Genomic DNA, 8,311 nt, shown 5'->3' with positions numbered 1-8,311 from the left:
GCTGGCTGGTGAGGCATGCTGGAAGCCCAGGGCACTGCATGGTGTCAGCATGCGTGCCACTCATGTGCTGTTGAAATTCATGCACGTGGCTCAAACCAGGCTGCTAATGTGCTGACTGAGTCTGTTGTCTGACGTTGGAGTCTTTTGTCTGATGTCGGATTCCTTCAGCCATTTGCTGTGTTGATTTGGTGTATAACTTCTTGACGTCAACCCTATCGCCGTGCGTTTGATGTGCTTCAAGGAGATGCGCCAGCAAATTTGCTAACCACATTTTTGTCAAACTTCATCTCTCATTCAGTACTTGCATGTGGAGGAAGGAAGTTTTGAATGGTAGGATATGTCCAGAATTATTTAATTTCACTTTGATTTTAAGCAATAAATATATTTTGTTTCTAGAACAAAGCAGGATTTTTGCCTTTCATGTGCACTTCTCACCACAGAAGTTCTTACTGCTTTGAAAGTAATTTTGTTTATGAGCTTGAAAATACATGTATGCATGTGCATGAGATCAATTACTCTTTTTTTAAATCTATTTACATAGACCTCGCTGGCTCACATTCATATTCCTGGTAAGCATTTCTTTAGCCTACAACTTTGCCTAAAAATATCTGGTTTTTTTTCCTATACTCAGAGGCATTCCCAAATGATATGTAGGGATACTACTGACATTTATGAATGCAAAGAACGATACTGATGATATTGCCCTGTCCGATAGGGATAACTTGTTTCTAAATGAAAGCATGCTAGGAAAGTTTCAAGTTCTCTTTTGTGATGATTTTAATTAATTGGGTGATCTTTATGTTGTGTTATTGTCTCCAGAACAAATGATATTAAGCCAAAGTAAGATCAGAAAATTACAGGGAGGGTTTTGTAATTTAATACGCAGTGCGTGTATAATTAAACCTCAAATTCCTGCTACATTTACTTGCTAGAAATGACTGTTCGATGAATTTTTACAAATTTATTTTTGCTTTAATTATTATGAAATAACTTGGGGATATAGTTGGAAAAAAAAATTGGTCTACCTGTGCTTGTGTCTGTTCTTCTAAATTAAAGATGAAATGTATGTTTAAGTAAGCAAGCAGGAAGTGCAAGAGAAGGTGCTTCGGGAAAATTCAGTGCAGAAACATGCAGGTGTGGCCAAACAACAGCTGCTTTGAATGGTTCTACTGTTTAGAATAACCGGTCTTCTGGAATGAAAGCCAAAATACCATTTTTGCATGAACGGTAACTATGTAAATTCACCATTTAAAGAAGCCTAAAATGGTAGCTTGGCATTACCGTGGTACAACAGAAAGGTGGGCTGTCCGTGTGATCGACTGAGAAATTGGTGCACTGCCTTCTGTCAAATGAATTATCCCCTACTTTAAGATCAGATATTTTTCAAAAGAGCTGTACTGGAAGAAGAAAAAAGGCACAGATATTTAGCTCAGCTTTCAAAGCGTGCAGCAGAGGTTCAGGAAAGCCTCTGTAATAGTAACTCTAGGGACTTTGCTGCAAAACCTTATTTAAAACACAAACCACCCTTTTAAGTTCTTCTTGTTCTGTCTTTATTCTTTGTAAATAAAGCTGAAGGAAAGGCCCAGAGCTGAGAATAGCTGTTTCTAATCTCTGGTCTATTATTGCCTTTCTGCTGACTGCAAACCCATTGAAGAAATGGACCCAACAACTAGATTCACTGAAGTCCCAGTCTCTAGATTTCCATTAGTTACTGTTGCCCTGGCCTGGATTTGTATGGATGATTCAGGTGGAAATTTTTCCCATCTCTCTCTTCTCTGAAAGAAAAATCCTCAAAACGTCAAGTTCTTCCAGCTCAAAAGCATATTGGTGATGTTCTAACTGGAGTTAGACATGAAGAAGTTAAGGAAAAGATGCAAAGCTGCAGAAGAGAAATATTAAGCCTCTGATGTAGAATAAAGTTCAATGAATTACGTACACTTGTCTTTTAAAGTGTGTTTCCGATGCATCTCTGGTACCTGTTCACTGACTTGGACTCATCTTTGAAGCTTAGCTATGATCAAGTGGCTCAAAAGCCTCTGCTGTGAAGTAAGAAGCATCTGGTAGCATCAGTCCCATTGAAAGAGTAGGAGGCTTTTTTTGAGAATGCCTTCATTTTCCATAATTTCTGCCTTGCAGTAAGGTAACTTTCCTGTGCCTGAGTTGTTAGTGAGAGGGAAGGGCACACATAGTACACGGGCCTGTCTGTGGGGCAGCTGCAGTGTTCCCAGGCTGTTTCTCTTTGAATTTGCATATTGTTCAGTGGGTGTAAACTGACAGCAAGTACTATTTCTGGAGGAAATCAAAGTCAAATTACATAATACACAGATGTATAGCAACCTTTAAAAAAAAAAAAAAAGTGTTAATTTCTTTCAAAACAAGAGAGATATACACATGTTTAACCCTTACACCCATCCATGCTGGATGTGGCTCTGGGCAGCCTGGTCTGGAGATTGGTGGTCTTGCCCACAGCTGAGGGTTGAAACCAGATGATCATTGTGGTCCTTTTCAACCCAGGCCATTCTATGATTCTACGTATGCTATCGTTCTTATGAAGGTGGACTAACCAGTGGTGTTCAAAAGAAAGAGAGGTCATTTAAAAATTGATCTCATAGCTCAAAAGGAGCAAATTGTTCATTTGATCCACTTGCCTGTGGTGATGGTGGTCATGCCTTTACACTGCTGCAGCTTTTACTGTTCTGATCAGTCCGATTGTCTGTTAATTTTTCTGAAGATTTGTTTCTGAGGTTGTAAATGGGACATCTTTCAAAGCCCAAAGAGTTTAGTGACTGCGCAGTCAATGGGTCAAAGGAAAATGCTTTAGACAGTGAAAGGGAGACAGTCAGGAAGAGCTGCAGAGGTAATTTTTTTTTGGCAGGAAAATTGTATTGATGCATCTTGTAGGTGGAATTTGTTTTCAAGAGGGAGATTGAGAGCAAATCTTGTATGACGTGGAGGTCTCTAAGAAAGGGATGGAGATGGGGACAGGAGCAGTAGGCACAAATGTGTACTGTTTCACTCCAGTGTAAGAGACCCTCTATTGAGTTGTGTCTCTGCATGTGTGTAAGGTTTTTGAGTGCGTGGGTATATGTGTATTTATATGTACTCCAGATAAAAAGTACTCGCTTCTATCAGTCTATCAATATATAGATGTATATTTCAATATATGATTACGCATAAAAAATAAAAGTTGAATTTAGAGGTGGGAAACTCCTTATTAGCATCAAAATATGTGTTAATTGTTAGATATTCCTCCAAGATAATCCTCTGGGCATCAATTTTTTTCTTAGCTGGTAATTTGTTTATGAATATTGTCATTTTTGTGTTACCAGTCCACTGACAAGGAAGAAAAAGAAGGTCTTAAGGTGTACTTTTATATTCTTGGGACTTACAAATAATTCTTAATGAAAAGATTCAAGGTTGTCTGAAGGGATTTGATTCCACCTGGGAAAAGGAGACCATCCATTCTTCCCTCAATCTGATGGATTAATTTTCATAACGGGCCTTTGGGAGCTCCTCTGCATCTCCCTCCAGCATATCAATTATGTGAAGGAACTGATCTTGCTAAATGTACTGGCAGCAGTCCTTTTTCACGTGATCTGTCACACTGAAGTTCACATGTAAAGCTCTATCTTGCAAGATTAAGCCTTCGACCAGTGTTGTATGAGTTGAGGGGGGAAGAAAAAGTACTGAAAAGAAAAAGAAAGGGAAGTTTTGATTTGCTACTTTGCTAGTTCCATCTGCAGTGGAGTGGAGGCCATCTATCTAATTTTCAAAGAATTAGGAGGCAAAGTTTTGCCTAACACTTGTCTTAGAAGTCCCATTTGTGAGTAATTCCCCTTTTCTAACCAGGCAGTCTGGTATGTACGAGCACCTCATGTCTGTCCACCCCCACTTTGTCCTTTCTGTCTTCCTCTGAAACACACCACTCTGGGGCTCCGAAATACAAGATCGGTGAACAAATAATATGCTACGTGTGGGTAAATATACTGCTGAGTACATGAGTTGGTGGCTGCTTCTTTCCAAACGCCAGAGCTTTATCTAGAGCTCTTAAAACCAGATTTTCAGTATTTTTTCTTTAAGCATTTATCAGCTCTATCTGTTAAACGCTACGTACTCTTATTCAAGATAAAGTATTGGCACGGTGAAATAGTTCTATTCTGTTGAGGGAAAAGCATGGAAAACCTATTGCCAGTACATTATTAAAAATAAAACACAGACTTGGCTATTGCTGGAAGTGTTCAGCTTTCACCATCTACGCTGCAGTCTTAATCATAAAACGCATTTGTGCAGGTGTTAATTATACATTTTGTTTTCTTGTCAGTTACAAGATACTGGAAGATCATATGGTCTTAGATAGATCCTGAACAACAGCTGAGATTTATCTCTGCCCAAGGCGCATATCTCTTGTCTTTGGCAATGACCTAATGCATCAAACAGGAAAAATGTGGCACTTATTTCTAATAATGGTTGTTACAGCAAGGCTATACTTGGGTGTACAAAGTTACCCTTTGCTATCATTAGTGACATTAAAAACACATTTGCTACTCAATGATCTTTAGTCAGGTACTTTCTTGATGCTGTAGGTACAGCAGTTTGTCTTTTTACTGCAGAGGAAAGAGATCCATGTAATTCAGGTCAGGATAGGCTTTTCTGTGTTCCTGGGTGCTAAGTTTGTACGTGAAAACTATGGCCTTTTTTGAGCTCAGTGGATTAACTCGAGCCTCTAGCGTGATTAGAAATGGAAGCAGGAAGCAGAAGGAAGGTCGGTGTGCTGAGGTTACTGAGGGAGGCATGTTTCAGTGCAGTGACAAAAATGGAAATCCGATGTTTCCAAGAATAGGTGAGGAAGAGAGGAGCGTTAGGGAAGTCAGGGAGGAACAGGTAACTTCAATCAAAATGGAAAATAGGCCTGCTCGAGAGGAGATGTCGGAGACAGATACGAGATCATTTATATTCTGGGTGATATTAATCATTCTGCATATTACATTACTGAAAACAGCTTCCCAAATGACCTCAGAGAGTTCCTGACCTCCTGTCTCCTTCCTCTCCCTACTTATTATGCCTTCCTAAGCCATTCCATTTACTTAGCTGTTTTCTTCCACCTCTTTCTTTCAAAGTATTCCAATAGTCCCCAACTTCAGTGCCTTTGTAGAGAAGAAAGCTATTGTGTGAATAATCCCCAGTATTTGGGGCAGTTGTCAAAACTCACCAACAAATCGATGTTGTTTATCAAGGCTTTATTTCTTGTTTTTAGAATGCTTCTTGGAATATAAAGGAGGTCAAATGAAATTCCCTACAGGAGGTCAAAATGCTGCTTTCAGTTTACCTGGGTAATCCCTGCAGTGATTACAGCTGTTTTTTCACATGGTGCTGAGGGGAAAACCTGTTCCTGAAGCTGAAGAAACCTTCAAAACTGAGAAATAAGTAGAATTAAGAGTTTTCCTAATTAGTGTTACCTCCTACAGTCTATTCTAAGCTGTTTTCCTTCAGCCTTAACCATTTGATAGTTTCCCAAAATGTAATTTAATCATATCTGATTGCTTGCTGGAATCTGTAATTAACTTAGGTACAAGTGAATTAACAGTATTTACCAGGTGCTGCATAATTTAGCAGGATCTACTTGTGGCACATGTGTGGGAAATATGTTGGCTATTTAACTTTATTGGCTGCAATGCTTTATGATCAGTTAAGTTTTATTGCTGTATTTCTGTTCTGGGATGACTCACGTGAAATATCGTGAGTATATTCTCCCTGTGTACAAACTGTCCCTTGCAATTGTGCCCCATGGTACTTGTTACTGCAAAAGATGCAAAACTACCAAGGGGAGGACTACTTAGGAAGTTATCTTGAGTCTGCAATCGGTTGCTTGGGTGAGGTTCAAGTCTGAAGTAATTCTAGACATGGCATTGTATAAAGAGCTTAAATGAGCACACTGAAGAATTAATTAGTTCTCGTCTCTGAAGATCTCTGAAATCCTTTTTCTTCCAAAATGTAAAAAGTAGTTTAGATGTATTATTCTGCATGTCTCACATAGCATTATTTACATTGAAACCAGTAAGAAAAATGCTCAGTTTCACTTCTCTGAATATATTTACAGCCTTTTTTTTTTTTACCGTTCATAAAGCCAGTTAATCATTTCACTGAAAAGACTGCAGATTTTAAATTTCCCAAGGAACACTGCATTCCCAGAAAGCTGTTACAGACACCAGAAAGTAAAAGGTACGAGGAAAAGACCAGAAAATCAGCAAGACTTGGTGGCTGATTGTAGAGCGATCCGGTCGGAGTTGATATTGTTATAGCAGAGACTTGCAGGTGTTTAGATAAGATGATATTTGAGACTGTAAAAGTAATATTTTCAGCAAGAGCCTTGCTAAATCTAATCCTTTCTGAAGCTCGGTGTACTCCCAGTGCAGTTGGCATTTTAGAAGATGACAAAAGGTTCATTTATAGTCAGATACAGAGTGAACAAAAGTTACTAAAAGGTTTTTTGAGACTGTGAACTACTAACAACTGCCGACTCCTCTCCCAGAAATGGACTACCACGTGATTTGCACGCAGGTGTGTTTGGGGACCCAGACTGGCCCATCTAGAAAGTCACATTTATGTAGATGTAAGATGACTTTTTTCTTGACTTGCAGAGTCAGCCTGTTTGGAGGCATCGCCTGTGATGAGTGGTATCCAGAAACACTGACTCAGTGAAGTCATGGAACAATAACGAAGGTTAACTGTCCAAAGTTAATTAGAAATCTCTCTGCTACTTTATTACCATGGAAGTCATGTTCCTGCTGAAGATGCCAAGCTTCAAGGAGATAATTCATTAGTACAACGAGTTATGTATTAGTTTATTCTCAAGTAGAATATAGTAGATCACAAAATTATCTTGTAAAGATGATCACCTAAGTCTTAAGTGATGTCTTTTTACATCTGCAGATCCCAAGCTGTTGTTCATAAGTATATAGCACACAGCTGCTTGAAACAGCAAATGCACTAAAGTTTGCTGAAGTTCCTGCAAGTCAGTAAAAAGAACCGAGCGTTTGCTTTGTTGAGAGAAGCTCAGCGTATCACAAATAAAAAAAGACACACTATACATGATGAAAATCAACAGAGTATACTTTAAATGCCGTTATTATGAATCTGAATTCAACTGCATTTGCAGAAGTGTTGATGCATAACTCATTCCGCCAGCACAACAAAGGATGAGAGAATGGCTTTGTCAGAGCACCCTGGGTGGTTGAATCTTCTGGGAAGGAAACATTGCACTGGGAACTTTGAATTCAGGTTTTCCTGTGAACTGCTACCAATATGGTTTGAGTACCTTTGTGTGCTGATGCAGTTTTCCCAGTGTGTTTCGGAAGATTCATCACCATGTATTGTTTCAGGTGAATATGTCGATAACTTACCAACATTCTTGAATTTCTTTTCTAATTTACTGCTTCATGTTGGAAGCTGTCAGCATCATTGGCAACTGCTTAAGATGATCGTGAAGGAGCTGCGCTTTTCTGGATGTGGTTAATTTTGGAACAGATAAAGATAATCCCCAAAATATCAAATGAGCAGTGTTAGCATTTGTGTTGCAATGTAAGCAACTAATTTACTGCCAGCTGTCTTTCATCCTCTGTAATACTGTTAAGATAAACAGATACGTATTTTTTTAAAAGCAAAGTCCTTCAGGGTCAGGGCACGTGTGTGGTAACATGGGACAAGTTCAGCAGTGATTGTGGAGGCTGTTGTGACAAAGATGCATTTTCCAAGAACAACTACCCATGGCTACGGTACAACAGTCTACACATCTCGTTTATATTCTGGGCATAAACTGTTCTGCCTTACATAATACTAACATTCTTGGAAATTGGGCCTTCGTGAAGAATCTTTTAATGAGAACCACGAATAGGAGGATATGGCGTTGTTGTCGTTTAAGAAACAATAGTGTAGATTTAAAGGAGGATTTCAATTCTGTTACCTCTGGTAAGCTTTCAGTTTAACACTGATGAAAGGTGCCAGTATGTTGTCCAGGGGTCTAAAATTCTGTTGGCTCCAAGGTTGCTGGAGGAGAGATGCCCTCCCACTTTCTTTCTCTCAGTAGATATCAGGACTTGAAATGGTGGTCTATTTTGACCCACAGCATTTGTTGCTGTGAAACTGACGACTTAGAAACCTGCTGTAGGGTGGATTATAATAACTTTATTAGGTGAAACCAGTTTTACAGAGGATAGAAAGCTGGATTTTTGTTTTGTTTGATCATTTGTTCTTTGCTTTTTTTTTTTCTTGAAGTATTTTGGAATGAAATTAAATCTTCCATTTCTTGAACCAT

The 8,311-nt window shown here is 38.9% G+C and overlaps 1 long non-coding RNA gene across 1 annotated transcript in view; it reads left to right on the top strand.

Annotated features, from left to right (window-relative positions):
- The first annotated feature begins 312 nt into the window (after window positions 1-312).
- LOC101752332 overlaps window positions 313-8,311 on the top strand; it is a 32,771-nt gene continuing 24,772 nt past the window's right edge. Inside the window, exon 1 of the long non-coding RNA XR_006939636.1 lies at window positions 313-330. This is a non-coding gene — a long non-coding RNA (uncharacterized LOC101752332). The remainder of the gene's footprint in view (window positions 331-8,311) is intronic.

The sequence above is a fragment of the Gallus gallus genome, chromosome 6 (assembly GCF_016699485.2).
Source record: "Gallus gallus isolate bGalGal1 chromosome 6, bGalGal1.mat.broiler.GRCg7b, whole genome shotgun sequence".
Taxonomy (NCBI): domain Eukaryota; kingdom Metazoa; phylum Chordata; class Aves; order Galliformes; family Phasianidae; genus Gallus; species Gallus gallus.
Note: the sequence above shows the minus strand (reverse complement) of the source record. Positions and strands in the feature narration are given on the sequence as shown.